Genomic DNA, 20,889 nt, shown 5'->3' on the forward strand with positions numbered 1-20,889 from the left:
TGAGAGTTTCTGATCTTGATATCTTATTTATTCGATTATGGGCTCTCTCTAGTATAGGCTTTTCATATCCTCTTACCAGAAAACGATCCTTAAGATTGGATATCTCATTTTGGAATTCATTTTCAACACTGCAATTACGGCGTCATTTCGCCAAACGGAATAGCTGTAATTTGTGAGATGGGATGGGCACTACTGGCGTGCAAAATTGAGTTGCATGCAGTTGTTTTTCTGTATAGTTTGCTTTCTAATTTTTCATTGCCAACATATAGTGTGGTATCCAAGAAATCAACATTAGTTCTACTGTAATTGGAGGTGAAGCTAAGATTGTATGTATTGGTGTTGATGTATGTCACAAACTCATTGAGTGAGGCTTCATCTCCCGCCCATATTAAAAAAACATCATCTATAAACCGACACCACATTATGATGCGGTTAGATAGTTCTATTGGGCCATGTCTCCATATGTGGAGCTCTTCAAAAAATCCCATATAGATGTTAGCAAATGAGGGCGAAAATTTCGCCCCCATTGCTACACCAGAATGTTGTTGGTACCATGTATCATTGTGCACAAAGAAATTATTATTTAGTGCAAAAAGAGTAAGTTCTAATATCATCTGAGTATGCTGGTATAAGGTAACATCCCTTTTTGATAAATAGAAGGTTAAAGCTTCCATCCCCTTGTTCACTGGAATGCTTGTATATAAAGCACAAACATCAAGTGTCACTAACAAAACATCATCTACCCATGCTAGATTTTCCAATTTGTTTAGTAGATCTTTAGTATCCTCTATAAAAGAGGGAAGGTTACGCACAATGGGCTGTAGGGTAATATCTATGTATTCTGAGATATGTTCTGTTGAACTGCCAATACCTGATATGATTGGCCTTCCGGGAGGCTTGGTGAGGCTTTTGTGAACCTTAGGCAATATGTATATATAGGCAGCCATTGGATTAGGATTGTACAGGTATTTAAGTTCCTGATCCGAGATGACACCTACACTGTGCCAGTATCTTAAAATTCTATCCAAGCATGTGTTAACTTGTTGAGTTGGATTATGATCAATTTTTGTGTATGAGTTGGCATCCATCAAGAGTCTGTCAAATTCTTCTAAGTAATCAATTTTGTTTAGTAGGACAATGTTCCCCCCTTTATCGGCTTCTTTCAAAACCATATCGTTCTTGTTTGATATTTGTTTAAGGGCGGATCTTTCAGAGGCACTTAAGTTATCATTTTTGGCAATATGGGTCCATTTGAATTTGTCTTCCATTCTGTATAGATCTTCTGTTACAGCTTTGAAAAAACAGTCTATGAGATTATCAGGAGGGAGTTGAGGGACAAAGTTGGATTTATTTCTAAGACCACTAGCTGTTTGTAGATTGTTCTCAATGCCCAACTCTTCCATCAAATCTTCCATACCTGGTGGATTTTCTATACTATCATCCAGTCCTAAAAGTGTTTGTACATTCTGTATGTCAGTGATGGAATGACCACTCTTAGGAACAGTGTATATAGGTACAGTAGACAGTTTTTTGTTTGTTTCAAAGAATTTCTTTAATTTAAGTTTGCGTGTGAACTTAAACAAATCGACATGCAGGGAAACAAAATCAGGTTTAATAAGTGGACAAAAACCAAGTCCTTTTTTCAGTAGGGATACCTCAGCATTATTTAATACATTGGAAGACAGATTGATGATACCAACATCATTGATGGTGACAGAACAATTCACATTCTGATCATTTTCAACATTAACATTATTGTGTGAGGAATCTAGTTCTTCTGTACACGGGATGCTGATCTCGTTACTCTCTTGCTTTCGTCTGTTCCTATTTTTTCTCCCACCCCTCCTTTTTCTCTTCCTCCTGTATTCTGCCGGTTGTATGCTGTTTTGGTTCCCTTGCAGAATCTTTCCAGTTCTAATAAAAAAGCAGAACCAGTGCCAGTATTATCTGAGGACAAGGCAGTCAGTGAAGATTCACTTCTGTTTTCACTGATCCCACTAGCACAGCTTGATAAATCGGAGTCACTGGCTGATGTAGCCGTATCTGATTTTTTATTCAGAAGAGTGGCTATGCCCGCTCTGGGCTTGACTTCATCGAATTTTTTAGCAAATGTAAAAATTCTTCCATTTCGGTAATCGTTTTCGTCCCTTTTGAGCTTCCTAATTTTCTTATCTCTGATATAATTTTGATGTCCAGTAAGTACATCTTTTAGGATTTTGTAATTTTTATCTGAGATCTCAGGTAGATTTAGTAGCTTGATTTCCTCCTCTATTGACTCAATTTCAGTCAATAGTTTGGCTCTTTTTCGTTCTGCATGGCGGATGAGGATGTCTATCATCCCGAATGAGGAACCGGATATTAATTGTTCCCATTCATTGAGTAAGTCGGGATCAAGGTCTTCAAAAGTTGGAAATATTATGACACGTAGTCCTCTAGGGATTTGTTTCAATTCTAGGTACTTTTTTAAGGTGGTCAAGTCCCACCAACGGGAAAGTTCCGCTTTGCGCAGTCTTTCCAATTTTACAAATAGTTGTTTAAGACCAACTGGTTTGGTCTCTGTTGGTTTTGTAGGTTTGGACTGGATCCCCTTATCTGTAAAGATATCATTAAAAAGCTTATCCCTATCATCAGAAAAATTTGCCATATTGAACTTCAGAACAAGGTTCGCTGATTACAGGAGAACCATATGTATCTTCTGGAAAGTAATTTAGACCAGAGCGCGTGTACAAAAGAAATAGAAGTGCAGGACTCACCTAATGACTTGTAAAAAATGAGAGGATAGTAGTGTTCCCGAGGGAAATGTCCGCACTATTCTATAGACCACAGATATGTATCTTGAAATGGTACACGAAAAGTTTAAGAGAAAGCAATAGAAGCAGTAATGGTATCTTGGGTGCTAAAGAAAATCTATGCACCTACTATCCAAAGGTGCTGAAGGCAAACACCGAAATGTAAGCCCGAGTCAGTATATGTGGGGAAATTCTAATTACAGCACTCCAAATTAGTAAAAATCAACAACGAGCTCTAGTATATAGCCCTCAGCACTCAAGCTTTTATACACAGGAGTGTTCAAACAAGCACACACAGATGCAATTCAAAAGAACAGTTTCTTTATATATAGTACGGGATCAACAGTTGTCACGCCAATATAATTTGAGATCCAAGTCTGTACTCTTCAAGTTTTCTTTATTCAAAATTTTCATAAAGATTATTCCAGCATATTGTTCGCCAACACGTGTTTCGTCTCTTGCTGAGACTTTATCAAGGCTGGAAGTATTAAATACAAACATTTAGATGACTTACATATAAACATATTTGCACAATATTACAAGAACATGGACAGTGTTATAATAACACATATATAAAAACACTAGAACATTACACATATATGTGGGAACTTCAACAAATCACGAGAGACACTACCTGTGAGCAGACAAAAAATGTGACAAGATTTAACCAACAATAAAACACAACATGACCTACTGGACAAAGTGCATGTGCTAAAGAGAAGCATTACTAGAAAACGTTAAAAAAAGGGGACCCCAAAAAGAATGGAACATAAGTCATTGAGGACCAAGAAGGGAAAGATCCCTACCATAGATCATGTGAGAAACTCGTGATGTCAGGGATGGACGTTGCGGGGTGCACTGCTAAAATCCAAGGATAGAACACCTGGAGGTAAGAATATTCATAATTATTATGGGCACTAAAAGTACTGACTAGATACGGAGACATTATGAAAAGTCAAACATTTATACATAAAACAGAATCTCGACATTGTATCCACATACAAAGACAATAACGGGGCCATCAAAATTGAGCATCCCTATTAAAAAGATCAGTAAGTGATCTAAAAGATTAGACTAAACTAATATACACAAAGAACAATCAGGCCTGCGACAAAGCACAGAATATATGACCGCCTGTCAGATATCAACTAAACCACCACATAGCAATAATGTTATGAAGCTGCTTGGCAGGTATAAACTAAACCATGCCAACAAATTAACAGTGTTATTAGAAGTCTCACCGAAGTGTATGGAACAGTGTAGATCCTAATGTGTCCAAGAGTGGTGATAGGTGCACAGGATTGATGGACAGCAGCATATAAAAGTATATAGCGAGGTGGCCAAAATAACCCCAATTCTGGATAAAAAAGAGAGGGTGAGAGAAAAATTGACACATTCACATTGCATATCCAAAGAAACAGGTCCTGTGCATACAAAAACACGATCAGAATTTGAAAAACGATGAATACCAGGGATGGCTGGTAGCGCCAGTATATAACTAAGTGCCTGTTTCTAAGTTAGAAATTAGAAAAGTCCACGTTAGGGCGAAGCAGAGCAAAAATACATACTATGATTCCATCAAATCTGAAACACGATCATAAGTTACATAACCTTAAACCATAAATAGATGGCTGGTGGTACCATAAATGGCTAATCGCGCAAGTATAGAGTCATATATGTATATATTGGGACATGTATTTCCCCGCTCGTATTCATGTATCGTTACAGCATGGCACTCATACCATCTACTCTATATGTCTCACATTTCCCATTCCTTATGGTCTCTCAATGTTAATCTAACATTCTGGGGGGCTGATCCCTCCGTTATATTTTAGTCTGTGACCAATTTCCATTGTATCATTCATACCACTCCCATTTATATACTGACCACTTTTATAAAGATTCTAATTCTTCCAGTTTTTTATTGGTTAATTCTTCACTTTTAGCATGCAGAAGCCACTAAAAAAAAGTTTATGTTAACTACTCCTAATATGTGTTCCTATCTCTTTCATTAGGTAATCCAGGCTATGGCCTACAGCCATGATGACGACCCCGTTTGCAACAACTCAGACTATGCGACAGAAGAAATTCAATGCATCATTACACAAAACCTGCAATGTAGTGGAGCAGACTTTCAGTGTTGTCAAACAATCATAGTCATCATAAAATAAGCTATATTCAGTTTGTCAAAAAACCATCAAAGCATACAGTAAAAGAATAAAACAATTGCCATCATTAAAAAGAGAAGAAAATTAAATGCAATTCATACAACGTATAGTACAAAGTTCTTAAACTTTTCACACACATATATGAGAAATGAGGGTAAAAATCGCAATTAATAAAACAAATACTATGTCTCTCATCTTTTTAAGCTGCACTAGTGTATAACAGTACATATTAGAGTCGTTACAATAGCGAGGGTACTAAAATCATGTGAAAAGGAGACATAAAAGCATAGCCAACAGTAGCGGTCAGCAGTAGGTTTTTCTGTAGGGCGGTGATGTGGGCAGAGGGAGGGGCAGGGTGGGGGGTAGTAATGTATGGATTACGGAGTTTTACAGGTAAGTAAACATTTAAATAAATAAAACTAATTTCATTGCGCGCACTGCATCGCATTTTGTGATGCAGTGAGCGCAACAAAATTTGTTTTATGTATTTAAATGTTTACTTACCTGTAAAACTCCGTAATCCATACATTACTACCCCCCACCCTGCCCCTCCCCCTGCCCACGTCACCGCCCTACAGAAACACCTACTGCCGACCGCTACTGATAGCCAATGTAGATGAATCTACTTTTGATCCAAGCATTTTCCCAATTCTCAAACAGTAACTTGAGGGTAGGACAGTATGTTCCTCTTCTCAACTAGCAGATGATCTGTTATGTTATGTTATGTTAAATCTTTTTATATAGTGCACAGCTGCCTCAGCAAAGAGGCGTCCCGGCGCTGGTAGCAGAGTTAATGAGGAAGCACGGGACTAAGCCACGGGAAAAATGAAGGTTTTGGGAGCCTTATGAAAGGACAACAGGCTATCCAGACAGCGAATCTGCGTGGGCAGAGAGTTCCACATTTTGGCCGCTAAATAGCGAAAAGAACGTCCTCCAGCTCGGAGACGCTTCACTTGAGGGACCGTGGCCAGATATTGCCCAGCTGGTGCGTGGGTGCGTAGGGTACCAGTAAATTAGACAGGATCTCGGGGGAAGAACATTTTAGAATTTTAAAGCCCTGGCACAGAGTCTTAAATTCGATCCTTTTGATCATAGGCAGCCAATGTAGACGGCGAACAGCCCATGTCGCAGAGCAGGTTCTGGGAAGCCTCAATTGGACTCGGGCTGCTGCGTTCTGGACACGCTGCAGACGAGTCGTTTCTGCCTTATTTGCCCCTAGCAGGAGCGAATTGGCATAGTCCAATCTGGACAAAATGGCTGCCTGTACTATCACCTGACGGGTAGATGGATCAAAGAACACCAACAAGGGCCTTAATCCCCGGAATAAGCCAAAGCAAGTACTTGCTATTTTCTTGGTGTGCTCCTAAAAGCTGAGAGCTTCATCTAGCCAAACCCCAAGATTTTTTACTGCCAACTTGGGGTTGGGAGCGTAACTCAGGGTCTTGGGCCACCAATGCTCACTCCATAGTCCCTTATCTCTCCCCACCAACAACACCTCAGACTTATTGCCGTTGAGCTGAAGGCAGTTGCTGGTCATCCACCTCGTGACCGCCTCTAGGCCACTCCAAAATTTGGCGGCGCCCTGCGTAGGGTCGTCAGAGAGGGCCACCACCAGCTGCATATCATCCGTGTACGAGACCATGGTAAGACCATGGTCCCTGGCCACCGTGGCTAGGGGTTGGACGTAAAGATTGAAAAGTATAGGGCTGAGGGCAGAGCCCTGAGGGACACCCTACCCGATCAGCTGGGTGCTTGAGAGGAAGCTGGTGGGGCAGATACTTGGAATGATCTGTCTGACAGGAACGATCAGAACCAATCCAAGGCTAATCCTATGACACCCGCCTCTTCCAGGCGATCTAAGGGGATCCGATGGGAGACTGTGTCAAATGCGGCGCTGAGATCAAGCAGTATCAGCGCTGCGGTGTGCACCTCATCCAGAACGGTCCGTAGATGTTTGGTCACAGCTAGGAGAGCAGTCTCCATGCTGTGACCAGGGTGGAAACCATTCTGGGACAGATCCAGGAGGCCGATGTTGTTCAAAAAGCACGTGAGGTTGTTGTTGACGTGTGCCTCAGCAATCTTAGCTACCAATGGTAGTAATGATATAGGGCGGAAATTTTCCAATTTTGCTGGATCCAGTGAGGGTTTCTTAAGAAGATGAACTACCCTTGCTTGCTTCCACATCCTACGGACAACTGCTGGGGTAAGCGAGATATTAATCATCTGACACAAAGGTCCAAGAAGCAGAGGTAAAGAACCCCTAAACTGAGCTGGTTTCATTGGATTAGTAGGAGAACCAGATTTGACTTTGTTACTTAGCAGAAGAAACTCATCCTCTGAGATAGAGGGGAGGGCTGCCAGGGTGTGTGTGGGAGGGGACCATGCGTAACAGCAAAAGTCGTGGTGGCCTCAGGAAAGGATTTATAAATCACCTCCACCTTCCTCACAAAAACAGCAGCCAGGTCCTCGCACTGCTGGTAAGACGTAATTAAAGAGGTAACAGAGTCCTTCCTACTTTTAAGATCATTAAGGATTTGCAAAATACACTTGGCAGGGTTCTTGCTGGTCTTAATTTCCTTAGCAAAGTAGGCCGCCCGTGCAGAGTGTATTGCCCTATGATAGTTCTTGATAGCAGCCTGATAGCCATTTTTGGCCCCCGGGTCATAGTCCCTTCGCCAGGCCCTTTCTAGTTTTTTTACAAGATTTGCACATGGCGGCCAGTGAATCATTGAACCACGGATTAGATTTAGTGCAGCGGCCCTTGGACCATTTGGCTGGAATAAGTGAATCCAAAGAAAGTAAGATCCCTTCACAAAGAGTTTTTTATATGCCAGATCAGGGTCACTGGCTAAAATAGGAGGATTAAGTGACAGGATGGCATGGGACTGCTCCAAATTCAATGTATGCCAACGTATGCCAGCTAAATAGAATCTTTGATCACTTGAACCAAACATAAGCTAAAAATGTACTTAAGGAAAAAACTATTACTTCAGAAGTGTCAGTTTTTTAAATTCTGTGTGCAGTTTAATAGCTGGTAATCTTCAGGTTCAAACAGACTGGGTGTTTCCACTTCCTGCCGGAGCCGCGGTAACCCGGGCAGAAGAACATAACATGTTTGTCTGTCTCGAGTGCTACCCCGCATGTGGGACACTTGTCTGAATTACTCTCTTTTGCCTATTTGCTGGTAAATGTTTTTAGTAGAAGGCTTCTTAGCCAGAATCGCACTTACAGACTTTTGGCTACAGGAGGTGTGATTGTGTCAAGAAATAATTAATACTTTGGAGTTGGCTTAAACCCAAAGAACTGGTTAGTCAAACTATCTGAAGATGTATTTAAATATTTAGTCATTTGGAAAAAGCCCAATAGCTCGTTTTGAGTATGTTGGCCTTAATCTTTCCAATATATTCAGGACTGTCCTATAGTCTACTACTCAGCCCCAGTTTCCTATACCATGTTGAAATGTACTAGAGCCAAGGAATTTTTGTAGCACCATTGATCTTCACCAAATCCCTCAGAGCACCTCTATATTCCACAAACTCTGGAGAGGACCCAGAATTTCAAAGGTTTTAACTGTGCCCTATCTGCAATACGTTTGCTGGCCGAGTGAAAAAACAGAAGAACAAGAATGGTGCTGGTAGGCACACAGATAAAAGAGCTAACAAATGTATTCTCTTCGGCTTCAATTTCTGAGTGATAGTATATTCCAAGACTCCAGCGCCAAAGAGGGCATCACTTAACACTTTGGCGTTGTATACCTCCAGAGCCAGGAAAATGGATCGAGACTGGGTCTACTTATGTAACCGCAATATAGCTTTAAATCTTTGTGTCGAAAGCAGGAGACGTTTTCTGATCTGAGGTAACTAGCTAAACTCATCAGTAAATTTTATGCCTAGATAAACAAAACAATAAACTATTTCTAATTGTTCGTCTGAATCTCTCACAGTACTATTTTTCATGATGCCTTTCCCAAAGATCATATATTTGTTTTTTGTCACGTTTATTCCTAACCCCATAGAGACACATAATTTAGAGCACTTGTTTCTTAAATTTTGAAGGCCAATCGAAGTCTTTGAGATGGACAACGAGTCATCAACAAAAAATAATTTTGGAGACTTCCTATCAATGCAAACGGTTGACTCGTTATTGCAGTCTATGAGTTCCTTGACAACATCATTATAATATTGGGTAAATAAGGTTGGGACAAGAACGCACCCTTGACACACGCACATAGAATAGAAATTTGCTCTATCAGTTCCCCCTGATGGCCCAACCCACCTGAGCATAATTGTTTCTGCACAGCCGTGCATTTAGATTGATCAAATTAGCAGTGGCACCCATTTCAATTAGCACCTTACACAGGCACCTTCGAGGAGCTATGGCGAACTCTTGATTGCCAATCAGAATTTGAATTTTAATTTGAATTTGAATTTCAATTTAAAAGCATTTATTTAGCGCGCTTATACCCAGCGGTTTCATGGCGCTATAGGAGCTACTACTAGCAACAGCAGCAAGAGGGGCAGGTTAGGCAGCAAAAGCTCTGGAAAAAAGGAAGGTTTTCAGATTCTTCCGGAACTCCAAATAGGAGGTTGCGGATCTGAGTGTCATGGGGAGGGAGTTCCAGAAGACAGGTGCAAGGACCGCAAATTTCGCCCCACCTGCTTTCTTTTTCTTAAAGCGAGGTGTGACCAGGAGTGCCATGTGGGTAGAGCGGAGTTCTCTGCCCTGCAGGTAGGGTTTGATGGCTGAGCATATAAACTCGGGGGCAGTGCCCATCCTAGCCTGGAAGGTGAGGCAACCTAGTTTAAATAAGGCCCGCTCCCTCACAGGTAGCCAGTGCAATGATTTCAGCAGTGGGGTTGCTCGATGGAATTTGGGCAGACCATGGATCAGGCGAGCAGCCTGATTTTGCACTAGCTGCAATCGGTGTATGGCATAGGCCGGTGCGCCGTTATAGATTATGTTCCCATAATCAAGGCGCGAGAGCACCATTGCCATCACAATTATTTTCAGTGCCGGGAGGGAGAAGAAGCGAGATATCTTCCTAATTATCCGGAGGGAAAAAAAGCAAGAGGAAACCACCAAACTGACCTGGGGGTTTACAGATAGTTGGGAATTGAGAAAGATCCCAAGGGTTTTAACTTTAGGAACCGGGAGGGGGGGGACACCAAGTGAAGGGGGCCAAAACGAGGGGGACCAGGGGCTGCAACCACCTCCTGTCAAGACCAGCTCTGTCTTGTCAGGGTTGAGTTTAAGGTGGTTGCAGTTCATCCAATCTTGGATGAATAACATAACGGTTTGAAGATTCTGAACAGAGGAGGGGGAGTGAGAGAGATGAAAGATAAGCTGGAGGTCATCGGCGTAATTAAACACTGTGACCTCGAGCTGCTGCAATGAAAAAATAAGGGGATGGATGTATAAATTAAACAAAAGAGGGGATAAGGAAGAGCCCTGAGGGACGCCACACTCCACCTTTTGTGAGGAGGCAGTAAAACCAGCAAGATGAACAGCCTGTGCCCTGTCACACAGGAAGGAATTGAGCCAGGAGAGGGCAGAGCCCTCTATGCCCGCCGCCCTGACACGAGTGAGAAGAATGGAATGATCCACCGTGTCAAAAGCGGCGGACAGGTCCAAGAGAACAAGGGCTTGCAGGAGGTTGATGTCAATACCCTCGCGGAGTCCGTCCATCACTGAGATCACTACCTTCCTTGTGGAGTGTAGAGGTCGGAAGCCCGCCTGGCAAGGGGAGAGGCAATGATTTGCCTCCACATAAGTGCTCAGGGTACTCGTGACGTGGGTTTCTAAGACCTTTCCCAAATAGGGCAAGAGGGAGATGGGGCGGTAATTAGCTAGGGACAAGGGATCAGCGCCAGTTTTTTTTAAGATCGGGATGATGACTGCTGATTTGTGAAAGGAGGGAACCACACCATTGCTTAGTGAGTCGTTAAGAAACGTGAGGGGAGGGGTAGGACAGGCCGAGAAGATCTCTCTTAAAACATGGGCGGGACCAAAATCCAGGGGGGAGCCCGACTTCACCCGTCGAAGCAGAGGGAGGAGTGAGTCCTTGGTCAGCAGAGGAATGCTAGCCAGTTTGGAAGTAGAGGGGGGAGGGGGCGGGTTAACAAAGGTTAGCGAAGGAGGTGGTATATTAATTTTTATCTGTGCGACCTTCTTGATGAAAAATTCATTTAGCGAATCGCAGAGATGTTGAGAAGGAGGGACTGTTGTTGTGACTCTATCGGATGCTGCCAATTCATGGACGGTAGCAAAGATCTCTTTGGATTGGGACTCTGCCGCTAAAATCCTTCCTGAGTAGTATTCTGTCTTAGCCTCAAGAATGCCTTTTTTGTAAGTCTGTAAGGCAGAATGGTATGCGGATTTCAGTAAAGGGCTATAGGCTCTCCTCCAAGCTCTCTCAGCTCTCCGTGCAGCTAGTTTTTTCACCTTAAGGTCAGAGTGGAACCACCTATTAGCTGCATGGGCTCGCTTAACCGTAATCCGCCTCAGGGGAGCGAATTTGTCGCCCGATTGAATCAGCCAATTATTGATGGATTCCAATTGGTCTGAGGCTGCAAGGCCTGAGAGGTCAGGGCTGGACTCGGACAAGGACGAGCAGAGGGACGGCATATCGGCTTTGCCCCATTTCCCGATCCAGGTGTTCTTGGGGAGCGGGGGCTTAACCTCAGGGGATAGTGCAAGGGAAAAGGAAATGAGAGAATGGTCCGACCAAGGGCAGGGAGAGATGGTGGGGGGAGTTGTAGGGACATTTAGGGCCCAGATTTGGTCCAGTGCATGACCATGAATATGAGTGGGGCTATGAATGTGAGGTACAAAGTTGAGGCTAATCATGAGGTCATTGAAATCCTTGGAGTAAGAGGTTTCGGCGGGGTCGTTAGGCCAATAATTAAAGTCCCCTAGGACTAAGACTGACGAATTATTTATCGCCAGAGTAGCCAGGAGATCTTGAAAACTAGGAATGAAAGATGAAGTGAGTTCAGGGGGGCGGTAGACAAGGACGCAGGTCAGAGGGGTTTGGTATGAGGTCGAGCGCGCTACCAAGTAGTCAACTTCAGGGATTATAGGAGAGGGAAGGATCTGAAAGTGCAAGTCAGCACGAGCTATCAAGGCTAATCCTCCGCCCGTCTTGCCCTCAGGCCGATCCGCTCGGATGGCAGAATGTGAAGGGGGCAATGCAGCTAGAACATTGGGCAGGGAGTCCGCTCTGAACCAGGTCTCGGTTAAAAACAAGAGATCAGGTTCATGCGTGTCAATATAATCAAATAGCTCGTACTGGTGTTGAACAGCTGACCGGGTGTTAAGTAGGGCAGCCGAGATGTTAAATACCGGTATTTGAGGATTGAAGGAAGGGGGTGGGGTGGGGGGGTAGGGTAGAAGGCAAAAGTGTCAACTGGGTAACAATCTCCGGAGGACAACAAAGAAACGAAGTAAACAAACCAAGGGAGGTCACACGATTGAATACAGTGAGAGGAATGGTACCAGGGGTCCAGTAGGAGCAAAGCTGTGATGGAGTGTATCTAATCAGCTGAGCAGAGTGGGGTGCCCCTAGCCCCGGTCAGCGCATACTTCCAATACAATAGTGTAAATGTAAAACCTTAATCTGAGGTGCTGTTTTTAGCGCGGAAATCCACTTGAAGGGGGATAAGATCTGGATAGTGTCCATCCACTCCTGCAATTTTTCAAGCATTTGTCTGGCAAATATTTTTTGCAGAATATCGTTAAGGCTAATTGGCCTATAGGTGGATGGGCTACAAGCATCTCCTTTCTAAAAGACAGGTATAATCTCCACCCCCCTCCAGCTCTCTGGAATTGTGCCTCCAGTAGCTATTGAATTTGTTAAAAGATTTACAAGATAGGCTCAAACTAAAGGTTCAGACTTGACCAAGTCAGGGCCAGGAGCCTCCACTGCTTTTAAATGGCTAATAGCAGAGGAGGTGTCAGCCAAGCTAAATACTTGATCAATGTCGTTTTTGAGGTATAGGCAGTGGAGCAGGCAATCTGACTATGGGAATGCCGTTGGGAAGATTTCATCATCATCATCATAATCTTTTATTCGATTGCCACATATTATTGCAACCATAAAAAGTACAGAGAAAAAAGCATTACAATTATACATGTTTAAAAACCGTATAAAGAGTTAACCAATCATGTTAAAAAGAGAATAAAAACATAAGCTAAAATGTAGGTTACTCATAGTGACGTCGATATTTGATGCAGGATTTAAAAAAATTAGCTACATACTTTGCTGTGGTAGGAGAGTTCAGACATTGCAGGTTTGAAAAAGCAAGACGACAGGTTTTTAGGCCGCTTGATCTTAGTAAGGGCATAATCCAGACCTTCTTTGAAAAAACATAAAATTTGCAAAAAAATAAAATATGTATTGTTGATTGGGAAGAAACATCATCACAAGGACAAGGAATAATAACAGGGGACCAGTTTTGGACATTTGGAAAGGTTACAAGCCGGAAAAAGGAATTAAAACGGAATCTTGTAAGGAGGTACTTTTCATAATTGTTCAGAGGGAAGGTCAGATATGGTTGTATGCCCAAATGAGTCTGTACGGCGATAACTTGTGAGTTTGTGGGTTTTGCCAATTCTGTTGCACTTCGAAGGGCTCTAAAATGGAACAAACACAGCTTTTTTAGATCTTTTCTTGAGATATCACTCATGCTCGTTGGGTCGTTGAAGAAATTGGTGCGATCCATATCCCGACAAAGGTTCCTGATATATTCTAGCCAAGGTATTTTTTCCCAGTTGACAAGGGCTGTACAGTCTGAGATTATAGTACGCGTTAGGTGGCACTCCTCTTTTGTCCAGATACGGTGCCACAGAAGCATAGGTTGGCAGCGGATTGTGTCTGTAATAAAATCCATGCCTAATTCGGTTAACGAGGCATAGGTTGGGGCACTTTGGGGTAGGGCCAACAGATATTTAACAAACTCATTCTCGATCGTTTGGAGTGAATTTATCGGACCATAGCCCCATACCCCTGCACCGTACGTTGCCACACTGTGGCATTTAGCATCATATATTGCAAGTAGTTCAGGTGGTGCAGGTTTCCCTAGTTTCCTTGAAAAGGAAACTAGGGCTGCCTTCGCTCTCGTGAAAAGCAGTTTTTTGCTAGTCACGGCCTGCCGCCAACTCAGAGAATCGTCCACCGGGATGCCCAGATAGGGATAGACACGAGTTTTTTCAAGTTTGGTTTTATCAACAAAGATGGATTTAGGGTTTCTTATTTTCGGGCCAAGGTGCATGACGAATGTCTTTTTTATATTGACCGTGAGGCCAAGGGAATCCATATAAAGACAATATTTGTTGAGCTGTGCTTGTAATTGAATCAGCGTCCTGGCAAAAATGACTGAGTCGTCGGCATATAGCAACGTGGGTATAGAGCGATGTTTGATTTGTGGTAGATCCTGGCTCCCTTCTAACATGGCTGCCTCCAAGCCGTTTGTGTACAGATTGAACAAGAAGGGAGCCAGTACACAGCCCTGTCTGACTCCTTTCGTAATTTTGAACGAGGAGGTGAGTTCTCCGCTGGTTCCGTATCTGACTTTTGCAGTTGCGTCAGAGTAAAGTTCACGCAAAAAGGCTATCAGGGGAGGATCAACGCCCATTTCTTCCAGAATGGCCCAGAGTTTCGAATGCTGTACGCAGTCAAATGCCGCACTGAGGTCGACATATACTAAAAATAGATGGCCTTTTTTGCTTTCACGTACTTCCCTATCAAGAGAGCAAGGTTCAGGGCTTGTTCTACAGTCCCAAGACCCTCCTGAAACCCGTATTGGAGGTCGGTCAAGGTGTTGTTCGTATGTGCCCACTCTTGAAGACGCTCCAGCAGCAAACGTCCCGCTACCTTACCCAGAGAGTCCAGGAGGGAAATGGGTCTGTAGCAGACCGGGTCATTCCTGTCACCTTTTTTAAAGATGGGAAGGAGGATGGATGTAGACCAGGAGTCAATAAGGCCCAAGGTTGTTGTCGCGGTCAGAACCTGGGTGAGTAACGGGGACCATAACTCGATGTTGTGGGTAAAAATGTCCACTGGCACCCCGTCTGGACCGGAGGCCTTGCCTGGTTTCGACGTTTTTAGGGCCCTAATCACCTCTTCATGTTCAAAGTGGATGTTTAATGGAAAGGTATTTAAGTTCGTTGTAGAAACGGTGATAGGGCTTTCCTCGGTTGGATTAGTTGTGGGTTCTCCGAAAATTCTTGAGAAGTGAGATACCCATTCTTCTGCTGTTATTGCAAAGTCGAGATGTTGGGTAGACGACGAATTTGACAAAAAGGGAGATTTTACCACACGCCAGAAGGATCCACTGTCCCTTGATCGACAGCTAAGGTGAAGTTGCGACCACAGATTGGCTTTGATGTCTTTTGTTCGCTTGACTCTTTCTGCCTTATAGAGTTTTCTTAGTCTTGCTATCTCTAGGCGATCCCTCGGGATGGTCTGGAGAGCTGTCTTAAGGTTTGAAAGAGCTTTCCGACACCCGGAGTTAAACCAGCCCTCAGTCGTTGGTTTCCGGGCGATGGTACGCGTTAGTTCCTCTTTTATCGTTCCCAGAATCCTGCCGAAGCTGGCCAACACCATTTGAGGGGATGAGCAGGGATCTAGGCAATCGTTGACAGAGCCGATAGCTTTTTTAAGAACTTTCTGAGTTACTGAATCGGGATCTATTTTTGCCCATTTCACAGTAAACCTGTTCAGTTTGTCCATACTTAGTGATTCCTGAGTTAAAAGGCTTCTGGCATTTGTGTGAAGTGACACTGTTTGTAATTGCAGTGTAATTCTGTTTGGGTAGTGATCACTGGAGCTATCTGTGCCTGTAGAACATTTTATCAGTTGGCCCTTTAGGTTCTGTGAACAAAGGATGAAGTCGATTGTGCTAGACAGACCCCTACCGTGAAATGTTGTGGAAAAGTCGACTTGGGGGTGAACCAGCTGGTTCGCGTATTCTAATTCCAACGTGGCAAGACTCTCATTCAGAGAGTTGCTATTGGAGCTATGAACAAAATGGGCCAAGGGGAGATCGAACTCGTCGTTCAGTCCACAGATTCCATTTCTATGGTTAGGGCAGAGTGGAATATTGAAATCGCCTCCCCATATGATGTAAAGAGGTAGAGACGATGGTTTGTTCAGCTGTAGTTTTAGACAGATGGTAATTTCATTCATTGTCTGCTCACAGTCTGTGGGTGCAAGATTATTGTATAAGTTTACCAAAAGGAAAATAAATCTGTGGTCAATTTGGATGCTTAGAAGTTGGTAACACGTTTCTTCTTTTAGAATAGTGATTTGTGTAGAAGGTAAGCTGTTAGTTATATAAACAATTAAACCCCCCTTAGGTCTTCCGAGCAGACCCTGGGTTGCTGCAACGAAGAAAGTTTTGAAACCAACTAGGTGGACGGGGACCGTTGCCCAGGTCTCCTGGAGACAAAAGATATGATTCTGGTTAGTCATATCCGCCCAAGATTGTAAGCTGGTCTTGGAACGAAGGCCAGCAATATTCCAATATAGGACGGATAGGCACAGAACGTTGGATAGAAGGGGGTCACCCACTTGATTTTGTAGGGGGACTATGGTTACATTATCGGTCGAGGTTGATGGACTAGAGTGTGTCCGGGTCACTGTAGGTGAGGGAGACCTGGAGCCCTCATTCGAGAAAGGAATCTGGCCAAGAGGGATGTCAAAGTCAGCCGCAGCAGGATCTGTACGGGCAGGGGGCTAAGTACAGGTAGTGGGAGTTGGGGACTGTTAGTATTTGGCAGTGGCAGGGTTATATATGGTGGTAACTTTGCCGACACTTTCATTGTGGGCGATGGAGAGATAGGTGACCTCCAAAGCTGAGTCTTGTACTTTGGGGTGATTGACGGTCAATCGACCATTTCTAAACAGTCATACCTATTTCTTGTAGGGAGACCTTGCCAACCCGCCAGAGGAACCTGTTCTCTGTTGGAAAGCCATGGCCGGGATTGCCATTCTCTGCTAATATTTCTCTGGGTAAGCCAGGGACCCTCATGGTCCCAGGGCCTCTCCAGTGAATGCTCCCAATTTGAAGCCATTTATGTTATTATATTGATTGATATGTTTCGGAGGGTAAAAAAAGGAAAGACGACAGGCGTCGATCCCCCCGCTCTTTGCTAGAGCTGGCCATGAGCAAATATGGTCAACAGTAATTGGGTCTTCGCAATTAACTATTATGCAATCTCCCTGTAAGCTCTTAGGTTCTGTGCCTATCCACGATACTCTACGCACTGTGGATATTCTGCTAGTGTAGGCAGATTGTGTGGGTCTGTTGATATTAAGCCACTGTAGAACCTTGTTTTGGAGGGACCAAGATGGTTCCTTCGTAGTTTCCGGGAGTTCCGGGACCCCTGTGAGAATGACGGTAAAGGGGGACGCTTCTCGTGGGAGGTGGAACGGGCATCTGGACTTATACCCCCTTTTCTCGTCACCTAGTGCATTCAACAAGGCGGGCCGGGGAAATAAAGATGGAATTGGTCTCTGAGGTTGTGGCTGGACAGGACCATTATCAGGAATTTGCTGGGTTGTTACAGGTTGGGGGGGAATTAGTTGTGGTAGGGAGTTAATCGGGGTTATATCTGTTAGCGCACTGCCAGGGTTAGGATTGGGGGGACGGAAGTGTTAGGCTTCTTGGCGTTTATTTGTGTAGTTTTAGGTGTTAGGGCGTTTACGGTTTTAGATTCGCAGACATTTTTTAAACCGCCTTGAGCGTTGGAGCTTGAGGAGATTGCCTTGGTAGCCCCTATATTAGGTTGGTTCATGGTAAGCTGGCTAGATGGTTTTTGAGTCAACTTTGCCAGTTGTTTTTCAATATCCATAATGCTACGTTCTAGGGGTTGGAGATGGTGTTTTAGGATTTCCCTAAAGCTAGCCAGGAGTTGTGTGTTTGTACTGCAGAGACGACAGGGTTCCCCACCGTTATCTCCAGTCATATGGGGTAAATTTATGTGTTGATCTGGAGCGTTTGATAAACCCTGCATATTTGAGTTGATGGGAGGAATCTTGGTGTTTTTTTGTTTGTCTTTTTTCTGCCTAGGAACGGCACCCTCCTTAACCCCCGTGTGCTGAGGACCTGTACTTGGTTCCTGGGACTGTAATAGCTGAAGGTCAGGTGTAATTTCTAGATTTCCTAGGGTGTCTGTGTCTAGTGAGAGATTAGAGACAGAAAGATCTATTGATCTTGGGATTGAAAGAATCTCTGCTGAGACAGTTGGCTGTGATTGCAGTGATTGTGTTAATACTGGTGATTGTGTTAACACGGGTAAATCTGATGGCTGAATGGGGGGAGATCAGGCTAGAGCTATGGGTCCCAATGACGACCTTCTAGCAATAGCGAGGTCGTATGAGACTCTTCGCTCTAGAAGAGATATACTTTGGTTAATAACTTTGTTAGTCCGTGTGATGAAACGATCAATAGGGCCAGTAGGTAGAGCATTGGCCTTGGCTGTCTTGCTTCTAGTCTCTCGGGTCATGATGGTTGAAACTAGGGCTCTGCCTAGAGGAGTACACAGGTTCTACCGTCAACAGTAGCAGTTGAATTAGATTAAAGTACCTGATCCGTCGAGGTGAATATTGCTAGAAAAGGGAACCATGGGGGATGGCCCAGCCCAGCCTAGATAGGTCTAGAATGGGCTAAAACGGGCCCGCCCTTGGCCCGGGCTTCGCCCGGCGCACTCCCGCGCGCTCCCGCGACGCGGGTGATGACGGCAATTTGAAGCGCCTCCTGGCGCGTGCCTGCCGTGTCCGCCGCTATGCCCTCTGGGAAAGGTAGTCCCCCGCTCGGCGGCCGCTTGGTTGGAATCGCGGCAGCGGGGGGACTACAGGGCAGGACCAGCGTCAGGAGAGCAAAGTTGTGGCCAGAGTCTTTGGAGAAGGCAGCGAGTGATTTTACAGCGGAGCGCCTGCTCCAACGCTGTGAAGAGTGAAAGGCGGAACACCCGCTCCACTGATGATGACGGCAATTTGAAGCGCCTCCTGGCGCGTGCCTGCTGTGTCCGCCGCTATGCCCTCTGGGAAAGGTAGTCCCCCGCTCGGCGGCCGCTTGGTTGGAATCGCGGCAGCGGGGGGACTACAGGGTCAGGAGAGCAAAGTTGTGGCCAGAGTCTTTGGAGAAGGCAGCAAGTGATTTTACAGCGGAGCGCCTGCTCCAACGCTGTGAAGAGTGAAAGGCGGAAGATTTGGGAAGATTTTGTTTCTTCTGCATAATGTGCTGTGAAATGGTCAACCTATTTCTGTGGCTCAAAATGATAGAGATGCCCTGTGCATGTGAGAGTATATGCCAGAATGACTTGCTGTTGTTAGTTCTAACAGCCAACAGCAGGTCCTCCCATTTCCTATCATTCCACTTCCTTTTGTTCTTGTCTAATGCTGATTTATAACGGTGACTAGTTTCACTAATTTTTGTACTATCACAGTCAGTTACTGCTAATTTCAACTCTTTTTTTAGGAGTCTGCACTCTCTATTGTACCATTTCTGATCCTTTCTACGTATGGGCCTATTTTGTTTTGATTCTTTTTTTTTTTTTTTTTTTTAAGTTTGAAAAGCTTTATTGAGTAAATAAAGACAATGTAAAACATCAGTACAACTGCAAAAAGGTAAAATACAGTAGAAGGAGAAACAAAAGTAAACCTTGCGTGTATAAATAAAAACCTCAAAGAGGTAAAGAATATACCAAGGGAAAATGCTTTTATAACTTTTAGAATTTTGGGGAGGGAAAAGAAAGAAGAAGAAGGAAAAGAGAGAGAGGGAAAGGAGGAGAGGGGGGAAAGAAACATCAATAATAGAGCAATAATAAAGCTAATACATAATATAATTATAATATTAATATGTTAAAAAAAAAAAAAAAACATCATATAGCAGACAAATGAATATGAAACTAAATGGCACATCTGGATAGGTAGTCTGTTAAAGGGGACCATAATAAATCACGTTTAATCAGAAGGGAGGTAGAAGAGGCACATGCACGATCTAATCTATGGTGATGACAAATTAAATTCCACCATGCAGCATATTCGACATTCTTGGTATCTTTCCAATTGGTAGTAATGATTTGAAAAGCAATAGCAATACATAGGTCAATGAATTTGCGAGTAAAAGGTGGAACATCCCAGACTGGAGCTAAACCACCCAAAAAAACACAAAGAAATATCAAAGGGTATATTATTAGATAAAATTTTGTTCAGGGAAGACCAAATTCAGGACCATAACAGTTGTACCTTAGGGCATAAAAAGAACATATGTTTAAAATCACTTGTAATACAGGAACAGGACCAACAGTTTTTGGAATTGATTAGTTTAAATTTAAAAAGATCACAAGGAGTGTAAAACAATCTATTGTAAAAATAGTATAGGGTCTGCGTGGTACTAGCGGAGCGGGAAGTTGAATGGAGTTTAGACCAAATTGAATCCCAGGTGGACACGAGGAAGGTTTGGCCAAGGTCTGATTCCCAAGAAAGTTCAAGTTTCGTTTTGGGTCTCACTAAAGGTGAAGGAGAAAGTAATTTATAAATGGCTGAGGCTTTGAAGGGAATGTGAAAATTAGGAGGGGAGGATAAGAGAGGAGGAGTGCAGGAAGTGGGTGCATCCTGTATGATAGTGGAGTGTAGAGACGGAATAAGTGTAAGAAACTGTGAAGAGAATTTATTGGAGATACCAAAAGAATCACAAAGTACCTGAAAAGTCGCTAGAGAATTATTAAGAAGAAGATGACTATAAGTAAGGATTCCTTTATCAATCCATTCCTTCCAAAAAAGGGCACGGTTACGAAATTTAAGAGATTTATTGTACCACAATGGGGTATTCAAGTGAAGAGTAGAGGACGAGGAAAAGGAGCGGAAAAGAGCAAGTACAAGGGCTTTTGAATGTTTGAAAATAGGCGAAGAAAATCTTGAAGGTGGC

This window comes from Lissotriton helveticus, chromosome 6 (genome assembly GCF_964261635.1).
Source record: "Lissotriton helveticus chromosome 6, aLisHel1.1, whole genome shotgun sequence".
Lineage (NCBI taxonomy): Eukaryota > Metazoa > Chordata > Amphibia > Caudata > Salamandridae > Lissotriton > Lissotriton helveticus.